Here is a 17299-nt window from a genome sequence, read left to right on the forward strand (position 1 = left end):
TTCATTTGATCCTCAATCGCTGATACTCTTTCTTCCAGTTGATCGAGTCGGTTACTGAAGCTTGTGCATTTGTCACGTATTTCTCGTGTCATGGTTTTCATCTCTGTCAGTTCGTTTATGACCTTCTCTGCATTAATTACTCTAGCCATCAATTCTTCCACTTTTTTTTCAAGATTTTTAGTTTCTTTGCACTGGGTATGTAATTCCTCCTTTAGCTCTGAGAAGTTTGATGGACTGAAGCCTTCTTCTCTCATCTCGTCAAAGTCATTCTCCGTCAAGCTTTGATCCGTTGCTGGCGATGAGCTGCGCTCCTTTGCCGGGGGGGATGCACTCTTATTTTTTGAATTTCCAGCTTTTCTGCCCTGCTTTTTCCCCATCTTTGTGGTTTTATCTGCCTCTGGTCTTTGATGATGATGGTGACGTACTGATGGGGTTTTGGCGTAGTTGTCCTTCCTGTTTGATAGTTTTCCTTCTAACAGTCAGGACCCTCAGCTGTAGGTCTGTTGGAGATTGCTTGAGGTCCACTCCAGACCCTGTTTGCCTGGGTGTCAGCAGCAGAGGCTGCAGAAGATAGAATATTTCTGAACAGCGAGTGTACCTGTCTGATTCTTGCTTTGGAGGCTTCCTCTCAGGGGTGTACTCCACCCTGTGAGGTGTGGGGTGTCAGACTGCCCCTAGTGGGGGATGTCTCCCAGTTAGGCTACTCAGGAGTCAGGGACCCACTTGAGCAGGCAGTCTGTCCCTTCTCAGATCTCAACCTCCATGTTGGGAGATCCACTGCACTCTTCAAAGCTTTCAGACAGAGTCGTTTGCGTCTGCAGAAGTTTCTGCTGCTTTTGTTGTTTACTGCGCCCTGTCCCCAGAGGTGGTGTCTACAGAGACAGGCAGGTTTCCTAGAGCTGCTGTGAGCTCCACCCAGTTCGAGCTTCCCAGCGGGTTTGTTTACCTACTTAAGCCTCAGCAATGGCGGGCACCCCTCCCCCAGCCTGGCTGCTGCCTTGCCGGGAGATCACAGACTGCTGTGCTAGCAATGAGGGAGGCTCCGTGGGCATGGGACCCTCCCGGCCAGGTGTGGGATATAATCTCCTGGTGTGCCTGTTTGCTTAAAGCACAGTATTGGGGTGGGAGTTACCCAATTTTCCAGGTGTTGTGTGTCTCAGTTCCCCTGGCTAGGAAAAGGGATTCCCTTTCCCCTTGTGCTTCCCAGGTGAGGCGATGCCTCGCCCTGCTTCAGCTCTGGCTGGTCGGGCTGCAGCAGCTGACCAGCACCGATTGTCTGGCACTCCCTAGTGAGGTGAACCCAGTACCTCAGTTGAAAATGCAGAAATCACCGGTCTTCTGTGTCGCTCGCGCTGGAAGTTGGAGACTGGAGCTGTTCCTATTCGGCCATCTTGCTCCGCCCCCCACCCCCCAGAGTTTAATTTTTTAGAGCAAGAAGCATATGGTTGTTACTATTGAAAATAAAATTAGGTAAGACGCTACTTAGTTTTGCTGTGTTAACGTATTGATAAGTTGAAAAGATATTGGATGAATTCTAATTGACTCTAATAAAGTTTGTTTGGAAATTGCATACTGCTTATTAATGCATTTAGATCTCCTATTTTATGTTGCATTTGAAAATGGCAATCCCCAGAGCAAAAGAACTTAATCCAAAATACTATCAATATTATTTTATAACGTCTTCTTTGTAAGAGAAATATTTTTTTGATCACATTAATCAAGTTGTTTTCCAGGGAGTCAATTTGCCGGTTTTTGTTAGGTAAGAGCAGTATATGAAACCATATAGAATTGCTGATTCCAGATTATTTAGGTGTTCATTTTACTGAAAGTTTCTCAAAAGTATTGCTAGAATTTAAAATTTATATATAAGTCATAGGTTGGTGCAAATGTAGCTTGCGGTTTTTGCCATGAAAACCATAATGGTAAAACTGCAATTATTTTGAACCAACCCAATATATGAAAAATATAGTTTCTAATGAATTTCTTCATAAATAATCATTTTAAAGAAAAATATTAAGTATAGAAATAGAAAATCTATGAAATGTTCTTAAATTAAATTATATTATTTCCCAAAATAATGAGATTTGATTGAGATCATCATATATTTTATCAGTGGAACGTGTTTAACTGTTCTTATGTCTAACTTTGATAAGCTATAGATCTATAAAAACTTTTGAGCTACACCCTCAAATAAAATCCTTATTAGCTCAGTGTTGTATCGTCTTTGTCTTGTATCCTCATTTACAATTAACTATTCACATTTAACACTTCTAACAATTTTGTGAATCTATACTTCAAAATTTTAGATTTTGGAAAATCTGAAAGCTTTTTTGTAGAACGCAGAATGTACTAATATTTCAACAAATATTTAGGGATATATTTTTATGGAGTAGACATTTTTGTGAGTGTTCAGAATGTGAAATCTCCAATTATTAATTTAAGAGATGCTTCTAAACTAATTGGGAAGCATTGTTAAGATTGTTGTACTTTGACTTGATTGTAGAAATTTTAGTTAGGAGCTTGTCATAAAGATAAGAAGAATTTTGGTTAGTAATTCTAGTAAATGAACAAGAGTCAATGTTGTAAACAGTCAGTCCAGGAGTGACTTTTATTGGTGATTCACTGGCAACACGCTGTGAAATATAAACCTCAATAAGACATCCAGTTCCCTTTGTAACTATTAGTTTGAAGCAACCTCCAAACATATATATTACATTTACATTAACTGATAATCATTTTTTAAAATCGCTTACTTTGAACAAGACATTTTTAACACAGATCACATCATATAATCTTTGCAACAAGTGTGTGAGTTTGGTACTAGTCTAATGTCCCATTACAGAGTTGTCTTTCAAGTGAAAAAAATTAATGTAGTTAAAATTATTTGTTTAAAAATTCAATATATGTACAATGCAAAAATTGCAAAAGTCCAAACACTCAGAAAGATATAAAATGCATAGCAAAAGTTTTCAGAAGCTACTGTCCTGGACCCCCGCACCAAACCCTGCTGAAATATATTATTGTTTTCTTGGGTGATTTGAAAAATTAAAATAAGATTTATGCATTCAATGTATGACTGTACTATAAATTATTTTTTCTGTATTGATCAACATTTATGTTGGATATCTTTTTTTCTTTTACACACATGTGGCAGATAAAGACTTGTACATTTATCTTGGTTTGGAATAGATTCTAATCAGGAGAATTTCTTGACAAAATGATCAGGCTGTCTTTGAAATTAATAGGCACCCCTAAATTAATCTTCAAAATCATGGCACTAATTAGTTCTCTGAAAAAGCATATATGATTGCGTAATTTTCTATACCTGTATCAATTTTGTGTATCTATCTATATATCTCTCTATATATGTTTTCATTTCAATGACTCTTACCAGTAAAATGACAGTGCATTGTTTCATTTAGGTGATAATGCTCTTAAGACCTTTGACAGTTATTGCTAAATTGTTTTCCACAGCTTATACCATTTCACATTTTTATTAGCAAAGTGTGAGAACATCTCTTTCAACATTCTTTCACTCCCACACATTATAATAACTTTTTATTTGTCTTATTTTGATAGTCAGTAAATGCTTCATTTGACTTATTAGTTATTGTGTTAATAGTAATGACTAACTCTAAATAATATTTCTTCTATTTAAATCGTGCTCTCTTGCCACACACACCAAAAATAGCCTCAAATGCAATTGTGTAAAACTATTTTTTAATAGTAATGGATTCTGTGGGTCAGGGATTTTTTCAGGGCCTGGTGGAGGTGGCTTGTCTCTCATCCACAATTTTTAGGGCTTCAGCTGAGAATATTCAAATGGCTGCAGACTGGAATCGACTGGAGACATCTTCACTTATATGTCTGGAAATTGTGCTGTGATGATTCAAAGGCTGCGCTGCATGGGAACTTTGAATTAGAAAACCTACACATGGCCCCTCCAAGTGCTTTGAGCTTCTTACGTGGTAGCTGTATTCCAAGAGGGAGCATTCCAAAAAAAAAAAAAGTCACCAATTAATTGGAGAGTGAACAGGCGGCACCTGCACAGAAGAGCACATTGGATGAAAGACCTTGTTGTTATAGCCAATACTGGACAATACAATCAGCCACATTAATTTATTATACATTATTGAGCTAGAACATTTTCCTGCAAATTTGCCACCTATATGCTCTTTAGTATAGATAGTTATTAACACCAATTGCCAAAAATGTCATTTGGAAATTACCCATTAATACCACTTGCTTGGGCTGGGTACAGTGACTCATGCTTATAACCCCAGCATTTGGGGATGCTGAGGTGGGTGGATCACTTGAGATCAGGAGTTTGAGACCAGCCTGGCCAACATGGCAAAATCCAGTCCCTACTAAAAGTACAAAAAGTAGCTGGGCATGGTGGCATGTGCCTGTAATCCTAGTGACTCGAGAGGCTGAGGCAGGAGAATAGTTTGAACCCGGGAGGGGGAGGTTGTAGTGAGCTGAGATTGTGCCACCTTTCTAGAACAAATATGATAAGCCTTAATCATATTGTATTAATTTTTTAACTCACCTGTTAGCGTTTCCAGCTCAAATTAAGATATATTTTTAAATTTATGTTTATTTTTTCTAATAAAAATTTAACTTTCCAAGGAAATTTAAACCTACATTAATTAATTTTTACATTTCAGATGCAGAGAGACATTCCTTCTCAATACTTTATTTTATTTCTGCCATTGAAATTATTTATTTATCAAATATAAATCAACCATTAAAACGTTATTAGCTATTAAAATATAGTTAATATATTGAAGAAAAAATATCCTGCTGCATTATATATTCATAGCAGAAATCTGTTCATTTTGGGCTTTTCTTTTTCTTTTCTTTTCTTTTTCTTTCTTTCTTTCTTTCTTTCTTTCTTTTTTTTTAGCAACACAGTGAAAATTTATTTCAGAGTTCCAATAGGCAACGATTAATAATCAATGTTTTCATGCAATGACTATGTGGCCACTTCCTGTTCAATTTTGTTCCACTCCGTTATTTTGTGCAATGAACTTTGACCACTTGTCTTTGAAATTTATTCCTTGGCCATAGTACCTTTTGGTTTTATATAACATTTTAATTTTCAAAGATTTTACATCAATTTTTTCACTCTTTTTTTAATTTTTATTTTACTTTAAGTTCTGGGATACATGTGCAGACGTGCAGGTTTGTTACATGGGTATACATGTGCCATGGTGGTTTGCTTCACCTAATAACCTGTCACCTAGGTTTTAAGCTCCACATCCATTAGGTATTTGTCCTAATGCTCTCCCTCCCCTTTACCCCGACCCCTCGACAGGCCCTGGTGTGTCATGTTCACCTCCCTATGTCCTTGTGTTCTCATTGTTCAACTCCGACTTATGAGTGAGAACATGTGGTGTTTGGTTTTCCGTTCCTGTGTTAGTTTGCTAAGGGTGATGGTTTCCAGCTTCATCCATGTCCTTGCAAAGGACGTGAACTCATTCTTTTTATGGCTGCATAGTATTCCATGGTATTCATTTGGGCTTTTCTTTTTTTTTTTTTTTTTTTTTTAACCTCACCCAGGCTGGAGTGCAGTGGCGGGATATCGGCTCACTGTAACCTCCGTCTCCTGGGTTCAAATCATTCTCGTGCTTCAGCCTCCTGAGTAGCTGGCATTACAGGCATGCACCACTCTGCCCAGCTAATTTTTGTATTTTAAGTAGAGACAGGTTTTCATCATGTTGGCCAGTCTAGTCCTGAACTCCTGGCCTCAAGTGATCCACCCGCCTCGGCTTCCCAAAGTGATGGGATTACAGGTATGAGCCACCGTACCCAGCCCATTTTGGCTTTTCTATGTTAAATTGACAATTAAAGAGTCTATTTTCTCAATTTTCATGGGGTTTAAAAAAGACTAGCATGCATCAAACTTTCTATATTCAATATTGATTGAATACCTGAAACATAGTAAGCTTGAAACATAGTAAGCTTCTTAAATGTTTATTAAGTTATCCATGAGTACATAATCACAATGCAATGTAAGTAATGCTACAAGAGATATACAGCATCATCCATGGGAGAAATTTTGATTGGAGATTTCTTAGAGAATATCAGTGAAGTCATTTTTTTCTTTTTTTTTTTTTTTTTCCCAGCAAAGTCAGTTTTAAACAGCATTTTCTTTTGGATAAGTAGGAGTTAGTGTTGTAGGAAAACAAACGAATAAACAAAAAACTTTCCCCAATAATCAAACAGCTATAGATATTACCATGCATGCAACTTTAAAGAAAGTCACTTGTGCAGGAGTGTCGATTGGATGAGGGTGGGGGAAGGGACAAAGCCTGAGGGCAAACTGTGAAGGGCCTGAACTGCCCATTCTTGAGGTTAGACTTCATTCAAAAACAGAAGCACTGCAGGGTTTTTGAAAAGGAGACGGGCATGATTATATTTGAAAAGTTGGTGAGGATGACATAGGCAGCAAAGGATGATGTTTCTCCAGTGAAAGCAGGCTTCAGAAAAACATCATAAGGTTTGAAGGATATTTGCTTCAAATACTCTAGGACACCCTGGCATACATAGCCAGTAGGCAGAGCTGTCAGTGTGAAATTTAAGAGTTTGAGAGGGTGAGTGTGGGAGTTGTAATATTGGCATAAAGTTAGGTCACTTCGGGTGAGGAAGAGAATGGAATCCTGACATATGATTAGAGGATACACAAAGGAAGGGAAAACAGAATTTTGCTTTCAAATATGGCTCTAAGCAAATATTTATTAAAAGTTCTAGGACTAAGACAATTGATTTTACTTAAGTGTATTATATTTATGTGCTGAATTGTTAAAAAATGTTAATAACATCTGCCAGCTATTCCAATGATATTAAAGGACTTACAAACATTTGAAACTGCAATTTAATTAATTATAAAATTGATTTTTTTTAAAAAAACTTAATACATATTTTTGGGCCTTGATTATGCATTAAGTACCTTATAAATAACACTCAACCACACCTAACAACATAAACACATATACCCCTCTCCAATTACAGTGACAAGTAAAGTGAGTAAAACAGTAAATGAATATGGAATTGTTAGTTAGAATACACTGAGCCTTGCCAAGCCTCACCCTGCCTCTGATTCCTCACCTCTAAAAAGAAAGTAATATTTGTGGGAAATATTATTGACCCTGTTTACTTAACAGGTTCACTATGAGGATGAAACAAGACAAATACATGCAAAAGTAGTTCATAAATTTTAAAGTATTATACAAATATATTACTTTTTTTAGAGAAAAAATGTTAAAAAGCAATTAAAATGCAAAACTATTAGCCTTAAAGTCAAAATATTTACTTACTATTTTACTCTTGTTTTGTATTTTTTCTACTTGTTTATTTAGTCTTTGGGAAGGTTTCAAATATCCTTTAATAAATGTTTTTATTGCTTGGTAGGAGAAACAAAAAAAGAAATGGTAAAGTGAATCACATTCAAAATTAATTTGTAATACACATTATCATGTAGCTATTATTTAAAGAATTAAACTGCATGTTATGTTTATTTGAGACATTGTGTAACAATACTGCTCTTTCACCTATTTTCCATTGTTGACAGAAATATATGTAATGAACACTGTGTATTTTACTATTTTTCTCTAATCACTAGAAATACCAAATAAAATAAATGATTATTTGTTTTGTCCTGTAGTACTTACAATATTCTAGTTGTCTTTCAACATGTTTCAGAATATCCCAGTGGCACTGAGGACAAGCAAAAGAGTATTAGTTCATGAACCTGATTTACAAATGGAAAACTCTCATTTTATTGAGTTGGCATCACATGTGGCACCTGCTGTGCAATGACTCACACCTATTGAAAAGAGCTTACAGCAAACATTCTGGGTTCTGAGGGCATCCCTCAAGGCCCGAAGAGGAAAACTCCCCTGGAGATATCTACCATTTATATTTTAGAGACATTTTTTTCTGACAAACACATGTATCTGCCCACATTAGCGGTTACTTTCAAGCACAAGAGGAGCCATTGAAAAATTTCTCCATATCACATTGAAAAAGAAAATGCAGCCCACATGTTAATACTGGGAATGCCTTGTAAATTTAAAACACACTACTCAGGCAGAAATTCCAGCTGTTAAAACAGAGATAATAGAAAGCCAGTGTAAGTCGTGACCAACATTTTCAATAGGGTTAAACACCAACATTACACATTGCTTGAACCATAAAGGCGATTGCTTTGGGGTCACTGACAATGTCATCATGGCTCAAGTTTTCCAGTTGGTTTGGTTACTGAATTCTACTTTATGGAAGAGAATTTTATCACTGTCTTTTTAGTATTTTATTGGGTTGTGCAATACATGAAACACTGTGTTTAAGACCACAATGAACTCTCAAAATAACGTGAGAAGCGTCCTTCTGGAATATATAGCTAATATTGAAATTAGCTTGATCTATGCAAAGCAAATCAATAAAGGTTTGAAAACTGCCTGCTTTCCATCATAATGTTAGTACTATCCATTCTATGGTAAGTTTTCTTCTTTTTTTCTGCTTTTAAAAAATTTCCACATCTCAGTTGCATAAAATTGCAAAAATATTGCATTGAGACCTGAGGAATTAAGATAAATTGGATCAATTTATCTGTCATGTGTAGCTTCACAAGGGAAAGAAAGCCTCGGCTCTAAAACCATGGAACAAAACATCAAGGAAATTATTAAAAACTACTGTCAAGTCAGTAATTTGATGAAAATGAAAAACTCAGGTTTTGCTCTCTGTTCAGTATTGAAGAAAAAGAAAGAAAAGAAATAGAGAGAGAAAAAGAAAGAAAGAAAAAGAAAGAAAGAAAAAGAAAGAAAGAAAGAAAGAAAGAAAGAAAGAAAGAAAGAGAGAGAGAGAAAGAGAAAGAAAGAGAAAGAAAGAAGAAAGAAAGAAAAGAAAGAAAGAAAGAAAGAAAGAAAGAAAGAAAGAAAGAAAGAAAGAAAGAAAGAAAGAAAGAAAGAAAGAAAAGAAAGAAAGAAAGAAGGAGAAAAAGAAGGAAAGAGAAAGAAAGAAAAGAAAAGTCATGTGGGAAAAGGGAATCCTTAAGTAGCAAATTATTGTACCTCCTTATTTCGTCTCCACATTACCTTCAAATTACATGCTGTCACTAACAAGGTCTTTGGGGATAAAATAATAAATCATTTTTATATTTCAATCTTTGATTTCATTTTTTAATAAGTGTCATGTCACACTATGTTATGTTAAACAGAAACTTTATTAATCCTAGCAAGAGTCCATCATAAATTATAAGAGTACAGATTAATACAATAATGTATTATCGTTTTTGGGCGTCTGAAGAAATTAAGAATGTGTCTATTCTTCCCTTAGTTGTTCTACCAATCTAATCAGTTTTACTAAAGCCAATGGCAATCAAACTATAGAAAAAAATAGAAGCATGATTTTACTATTGAGGCAGTCCCAAAGAAGCATGTACAACATAGCATAATAATTTTCACATGTGCTCTGAAGTAAACATACCTATCTGCAACAATGTGTTTCTATGTTTTTAATAATTTCAGCTTTTGTTTTGGAGTTCGGAGTACATGTGCAGGTTTGTTACATGTGTATATGTACTGGGGTTTTGGGTCTGATTAATCTCGTCGCTCAGGTACTCAGAATAGTCCCCAAGGGTTAGGTTTTCAACCCTTGACTCCCTCACTCCCCCTAGTGATTCTCAGTGTCTGTTGTTGAGTATGTTCTATAAGTGAGAACACATGACATTTGGTTTTCTGTTCTTACATTAATTTGCTTAGGACAATGGCTTCTAGCTGCATTCATGTTGCTGCTAAGGAATTATTCTATTCTTTTTATGACTGCGTGGTATTCCATGATGTATATGTATCACATTTTCTTTATCCAATTCACTGTTGATGGGCACCGATGTTGATTCCATGTCTTTGCTATGGTGAATAAAGCTGCAATGAACATACAAATGCATGTGTCCTATTGGTAGAATGATTTATTTTCCTTTAGGCATATACCCAGTAATGGGATTGCTGGGTTGAATGGTAATTCTGTTTTAAGTTTTTTGAGAAATCTTTAAACTGATTTCTACAGTGGCTGAACTAATTTAAACAAATTACTACTGGCAGCGTATGTGTTCCCTTTTCTCTGCAACCTCACCAGCACCTATTATTTATTGACTTTTTAATAATGGTCATTCTCACGGTGTGAGATGGTATCTCATTGTGGTTTTGATTTGCATTTCTCTGATGATTAGTGATGTGGAGCATTTTTTCATATGGTTGTTGGCTACTTGTATGTCTTCTTTTGAGAAGCATTTGTTCATGTCTTTTGCCCACTTTTTAATGGGGTTGTTTTTTGCTTTTGAATTAAGTTCCTTATAGATTCTGGATATTAAACCTTTGTTGGATGCATAGATTGTGAACATTTTCTCCCATTCTGCAGGTTGTCCATACTCTGTTGATAGTTGTTCTTGCTGTGCAGAAACTCTTTATTTTATTTAGATCTGACTTGTTTAGGTCCCAGCAAGAGATATTCAGAATGACATCTAAGCACGAGAAGTTCAGAATGACTGATACGCAGACTATAAAAGCAGCATTTAAGAGATAAAAATGTGCATAATTACCTAAGTACATATAAAATCCCTAATATAAAATTATAGGGATGTAATCCTTTATTCTGGAGGCTATGGGTAGTCAATGAATGACTTTTAACCTGAGGAATGATGAGAAAAAATTCACAATTCAGAAACAACTCTTTGTGGCAGAGAACAGAATTGATGGCTGGGACTCAGAGACTGTTCAGGAGGCTGGTGTTAAAATCAAGGTGATAAGTGGTAAAGGAGCAAAATAAATAAGTGCCAGAAAGCAGGTAACAGTGTCAAATATTGAAGAAAGACACAGTAAAAATAGGGCAGAAAAGTATGTTTTGGGTAATTTTATGAAGAAAATAGAACAATGGTTTGGGGCTTTGTTTATTGCTGTGTTTCTAGTTCCAGGCTTAGTTTCTGGCATACAGAAAACATTATTATTTTTTTTTTTCAAGTATTGAATAGTATAATGTTTAACATTCAGGAAAGTAAAAGAAAGAGACACCTCTGCAGCAGCTCATTAATAACTGGTAACCCATAGAGGTCAAAGTTCCAGAACTTTAAAAAAGTATTGATACAGGCCGGGCGCGGTGGCTCAAGCCTGTAATCCCAGCACTTTGGGAGGCCGAGAAGGGCAGATCATGAGGTCAAGAGATCGAGACCATCCTGGCAAACATGGTGAAAACCCGTCTCTACTAAAAAATACAAAAAACTAGCCGGGCGAGGTGATGGGCGCCTGTTGTCCCAGCTACTCGGGAGGCTGAGGCAAGAGAATGGCGTGAACCCAGGAGGCGGAGCTTGCAGTGAGCTGAGATCCGGCCACTGCGCTCCAGCCTTGGCGACAGAGCGAGACTCCGTCTCAAAAAAAAAAAAAGAAAGAAAAAAAAAAGTATTGTTACAGTTGAACACCCCTCCACTATATCTGGATGGAGCACTGATCCATATTACCAATGACAGGTACTCCTAAAATGCAAGCAGTCACATCCACCCTCCTTCAGGGGATAGATTCACCATACTTGTCATGTAGATCAGCTACATTGTCACTGGAGACTGGATCCAGCCATCCTCCCACATGTGGTAGAGGTTGACAGCACCTCCTGAGTAGGCATCTCTGTTGGTCATGGCCCCATTCCTCCATCTTCAAAGCAAGCATTTCTGGATCTAGTTTTTCTCCCACTGCATCATCTCGGTTGGCTCTCTGCTTTTATGAACACATCTTATCTCTTAAGGACCCACGTGATTATACTGGGTCTACCTAGATAAGTCAGGGTAGTCTTCCCTCCTCAAGGTCTTTCACTTGATCACATGTGTAAAGTCCCTTTTGCCATGTAAGGTAACATATTCACAGGTTTCAGGATTATGACAATGACATCTTTGAGGCTCCATTATTATGCCTATTATGGAAACAATTATTCAATTAAGGTAAAGAGATTTTGGAAGCTTCTTGCAAATCGAGTGTGTTGTTAGGGATTTAATTACCAAGAAAGAAGGATTTTAGAAGACATGATGGAAAGGTTTGAGTAGGCCAGAAATATACTTTTAGTATTCATATTATCTCCAATTAAATGACCTTTTCAAATGGAGCTCTCTGTGGTATGTAATGACATCATACTGTAGTAGGTTAAATGTTAATCTAACAATCAAGTTTCAGGACAGGGTCGAAGAATACCTGTGCAAAATGATTAGACAGAGGAATTATAGTGCTTTCATGTGTTCAAAGCACCTCTTCATTGTTTCGTTACAAATATTATAGTCTTCAAAATACACATTACAATATTCTTCAAACTTGAGAAGTACCCCAGTCTACAATCTAATTTGACATTGTCTACTCTTTTTGTGTTATTTGACTCCTGGAGCATTATTAACCATCTATTGGTATGCACTGATACAATGACTGTATCCTCCAAAGATGTGGACCTTTCTTCTCTTTTTATATAAGGAGAATGGTACTTTCCTACTGCAGTGATGTTCCAATAGCTTACATTATTTAAAAAAAAAATAGGCTAATAAATTATAATCTGCAGAAAACATGCATTTTATTTTTTGTATTTTTATTTTATTTTTCCACAGGTTATTGGGGTACAGGTGGATTTGGTTGCATGAGTAAATTATTAATGGTGATCTGTGAGATTTTGATGCACCCATCACCTGAGCAGTATACACTGTACCCTATTTTGAAAATCGATGCCGGGTGCAGTGGCTCACGCCTGTGATCCCAGCACTTTGGGAGGCCGAGGCAGGTGGTCAGGAGATCGAGACCATCCTGGCTAACACGATGAAACCCCATCTCTACTAAAAATACAAAAAATTAGCCAGGCGTGGTGGCGGGCACCTGTAGTCCCAGCTACTCGGGAGGCTGAGGCAGGAGAATAGCATGAACCCGGGAAGCAGAGCTTGCAGTGAGCCGAGATTGCGCCACTGAACTCCAGCCTGGGCGACAGAGTGAGACTCCATCTCAAAAAAAAAAAAAAAAAAAAGCGAAATGATAGCTATGTCTATCCTTTAAGGTATTAAAAATGTAAATTCTTCATAGTGATGCAGAAAGAAAACCAGAAGAGTTTAATTTAACCTGTTTATTACTTTAAAATGATTACTTGTTGACTTAGTTTTAGCCATTAATCAAATAAATGTGAGATAGGTATTTGAAGTCTTCTGGAGAAAAGTAAGAAAGGAGGGTTTAGTCAAGGTACATCTGAGTTTTGACCTGAGACATACATCTCTGAGAATGCATGTGCATTCAATATTCAAGGCTCAAGTATGCTCAGTGTCAAGCTTGAGATTTTTATGAAAGAATATATCCTTTCACAGACTAAAGTAGATTTACATATTGCACAGATTTGTGTCTCCTGCATAACTAAAAATTTCGGGATGACTCTGGGTGCCATTTGATTGTTTTCAAAATGTTAGCCTGGCAGATTTCTTGGTGCATATAGTTTCTTGTCAACTCAATCAATTTCCTTTGAAAGTTGAACACACTGGTATGTAAGATACTTAAAATCACAGTCACATGCTGAAATTCACTAGTCAAATACAGCCTCAAGAACCTATATTATGATTTCTAGTCATGAAAACCTGTAACTGTTCTATGAAGTTGTGACTGCATTTTATTCATCTATGCCTGCAGTTCTGCAAACTCTGGGATTCTCTTGATCTTAAAATTCTTTCAGTTTTCATGTTCTATTTGCTTCACCCATTTGACAGCTTAAACGAATGTATTAAAATTATTTGAATAAATATGCAATGTACTTGTATTGTTCTTGCAGTTTCAATTTTAGTGTATAATGTGTCTAATTATATCCATTAGATAAAATAACCTCATCAGTCATTAAACATCCAAAGCTGAAATAAGCTATAGAAAAATGTTGATTTTTGAAAGCAACCCAGTATCACTGTCAGCTTTCTATGACGCTGATGTTTGACTATAGTAGAACAAATATAATATGTATATTCCTGATCTATTATCTATATTTTATAAAGTGGCAATGACTGAAGGGGCAAACAAGTATTATATTCCTATACTTGGTCATTTCCTCCTCCATGAAATGATGTGGGTCTCTTTTGCAAATTTTGGTGAAACTTCTTCAGCAAAAGTGTTAACTGGGCAGATCTATAATTTTTTCTCATTTGGACAAATGTATTCTCATGTCATTGCAAACTGTCATCTGCAGGAAGTAAACACAAAACCTCTCTCTACTGTCATTCCTGCTTTCTTCAAATTGGTGTAGAGTAGCTATGTAGGTAAAACTGTTTTGGCTTAGAATATAAGTTTAGCCACACCTCTGGGTCAGGAGGCCACATTTGTTCTATAGGCTATGTTTTATTATTTTTTAAAAAATTTATTTATTTTTGAGATGGAGTTTCACTCTTGTTGCCCAGGCTGGAGTGCAATGGCATGATCTCGGCTCACCGCAACTTCCACCTCCCAGGTTCAAGCGATTCTCCTGTCTCAGCCTCCCAAGTAGCTGGGTTTACAGGCATGCGCCACCACGCCTGGCTAATTTTGTATTTTTAGTAGAGACAGGGTTTCTCCATTTTGGTCAAGCTGGTCTCGAACTCCCGACTTCAGATGATCTGCCTGCCTCGGCCTCCCAAAGTGCTGGGATTACAGACGTGAGCCACCGTGCCCGGCACTAGGCTATGTTTTAAATCCAAGGATAAGACTGGATGGTAATAGTGGTTGGGTGAACTCAGCATTTACTGACAAGGTTTCGTAATGGCAGGATCAGGAGGTAATTTTAGGATATCACAGAGAAAGAGAAAAGGGTGCTAAATAAGAATAGCAAGACAGAGACAGAACAGATAATGTGGGTAAATCAGGTGACTAGCAAAGTTAAGATCAAGTTTGAGAGAAGTGCCATCAACTCTCAGAGGTTACTCAGGACTTTTAAGATTGTTTATAGGTTCGTGGTTCACAGATGAACGGGGCTGTACATAGTTGTCAGATTGAGCAATATCATGATGTTCTATTTTAAATTATTTTTTTCTACAGGTTTTTCAATATTGTCAAAATTGAAATATTGTCAAAAGTGACTTTTATTGTCACTTTTCTAAACTACTTTTTTTACTCAAGCCACTTACAGTACACTTAATGGAGATTAATTATACAAAACAACCTTTTATAAGAATTTTGAAACCTGGAAACATTAAGGGACAAGTTCTATGGTTATATGCTTGAAATAGGAGCCAATAGAGTAGTTTTTCATGAAAATATTAATTTTCATTGTCTTATCTGTGTGAAGCCTTATATTAAAATTGAAATAGTGTACATATGGCCTTTGTTGATAAATATTTACAGTACTTATGCATTAATTACTCTATTAATTATTAAACATTGAATGTTTATACAAATACTATGTGATGAAGAATAAAAATGAAAATAAATATTCCAACTTATTGAGAGTAAGTTTTGTTATTCTTTTCCAAACTACTAAAAAAATCAATAACACTTTTTAAGTTCCTTATACACATTGGTTATTAAACTTTTGTTGGATGATAGCTGGCAAATATTTTCTCGCATTCTGTAGGTTATCTGTTCACTCTGTTGATAGTTCCCGCTGTGCAGAAACTCTTTAACTAGGTGCCACTTGTCAGTTTTTGCTTTTGTTGCAATTGCTTTTGAGGACTAAGTCAAAAACTCTTTGCCAAGACTAATATCAAGAAGAGTATTTCCTAGGTTTTCTTCTAGGATTCTTATAGTTAGAGGTCTTACATTTAAATCTTTAATCCATATTGAGTGAATTTTTGTATATGGTGAAAGGTAGGGGCCCAATTTCATTCTTCTGCATATGGCTAGCCAGCAATCCCAGTGCCGTTTATTGAACAGGGAGTCCTTTCCTCATTGCTTATTTTTGTCAACTTTATCAGAGATCAGATGGCTGTAGATATGCAGCTTTATTTCTTGGTTTTCTATTTCATTCCATTGGTCTATGCGTCTGCTTTTGTACCAATACCATGCTGTTATAGTTACTGTAGTCTTGTACTATAGTTTGAAGTTACGTAATGTGATGCCTCCAGCTTTTCTTTGTTGTTGTTGTTGTTGTTTGCTTAGTATTACTTTGGCTATTCAGGCTCTTTTTTGGTTTCATATGAATTTTAGAATAGTTTTCTTCTAATTCTGTGAAAAATGATGTTGATAGTTTGATAGGGATAGCAATGAATCTGTAGATTGCTTTGGGCAATATGGCCATATTAACCATATTGATACTTCCAATCCATCTGAATGGAATGTTTTTCCATTTGTTTGTATCATCTATGATTTTCTGCAGCAGTGTCTCCTTACAGAGATCTTTCACCTTGTAGAGATTTTTCACCTCCTTGGTTAGATGTATTTCTAGATATTCTGGTTTTATTGTGTGTGGGTATTTTAAATTAGATTGTTTTCTTAATTTGGCTCTCTGCTTGAATGCTATACGTGTAGAGAAATTTTGCTGATTTTTAGACGTCGATTTTGTGTCTTGAAACTTTATTGAAATCATCTATCTGTTCTAGGAGCCTTTCAGCAGAGTCGTTAGGATTTTCTAGGTATAGAATCAGTCAGTGAAGAGAGATTGTTTGACTTCTTTTTCTGTTTTGATGCTTGATTGCTATTGCTAAGACTTCCAGTGCTATGCTAAATAGGAGTGGTGAGAGTAAGCATCCTTGTCTTTTTCTTGTTCTTAAGGGGAATGCTTCCAGCTTTTGTCCATTCAGTATGATGTTTGTGAGTTTCTCATATCTGACTCATTATTTTGACAAATGTTCCTTCAATGCCTGGTTTGTTGAGGGCTTTAATCACGATAACCCCATTAAAGAGTGGATGAAGGATATAAACAGGTACCTCTCAAAAGAAGACATACAGGAGGCCAACAAACAAAGAAAAAATGCTCCATATCACTAATCATCATGGAAATGAAAATCAAAACCACAATGAGATATCATCTCACACCAGTCAGGGTGGCTATTATTAAAAAGTCAAAAATAACAGATGCCAGAGAGGCTGTGGAGAAAAGAGAAAGCTTATACACTCTTAGAAGCAGTATAAATTAGTTCAACCACTGTGGAAAGAAGTTTAGAGATTTCCCAAATAAAACAGAATTACCATTTGACCTGCAATCCCAATTACTGGGTAAATATCCAAAGGAAAATGAATCACTCTATCAAAAAGACAATGTGTGTTTGAAATATTTTGAGCTCCTCTACTAACTCACTCTTATATTCATTGCAGAATTATTCACAATAGTGAAGACATAAATTCAACCT

The 17299-nt window shown here is 36.2% G+C and overlaps 1 protein-coding gene across 2 annotated transcripts in view; it reads left to right on the top strand.

The window, feature by feature from the left end:
- Positions 1-17299, top strand: part of SEMA3E (semaphorin 3E) — a 292189-nt gene that overhangs the window by 222357 nt on the left and 52533 nt on the right. The window lies entirely within an intron of this gene.

Source organism: Theropithecus gelada, chromosome 3 (genome assembly GCF_003255815.1).
Source record: "Theropithecus gelada isolate Dixy chromosome 3, Tgel_1.0, whole genome shotgun sequence".
Taxonomy (NCBI): Eukaryota; Metazoa; Chordata; class Mammalia; order Primates; family Cercopithecidae; genus Theropithecus; species Theropithecus gelada.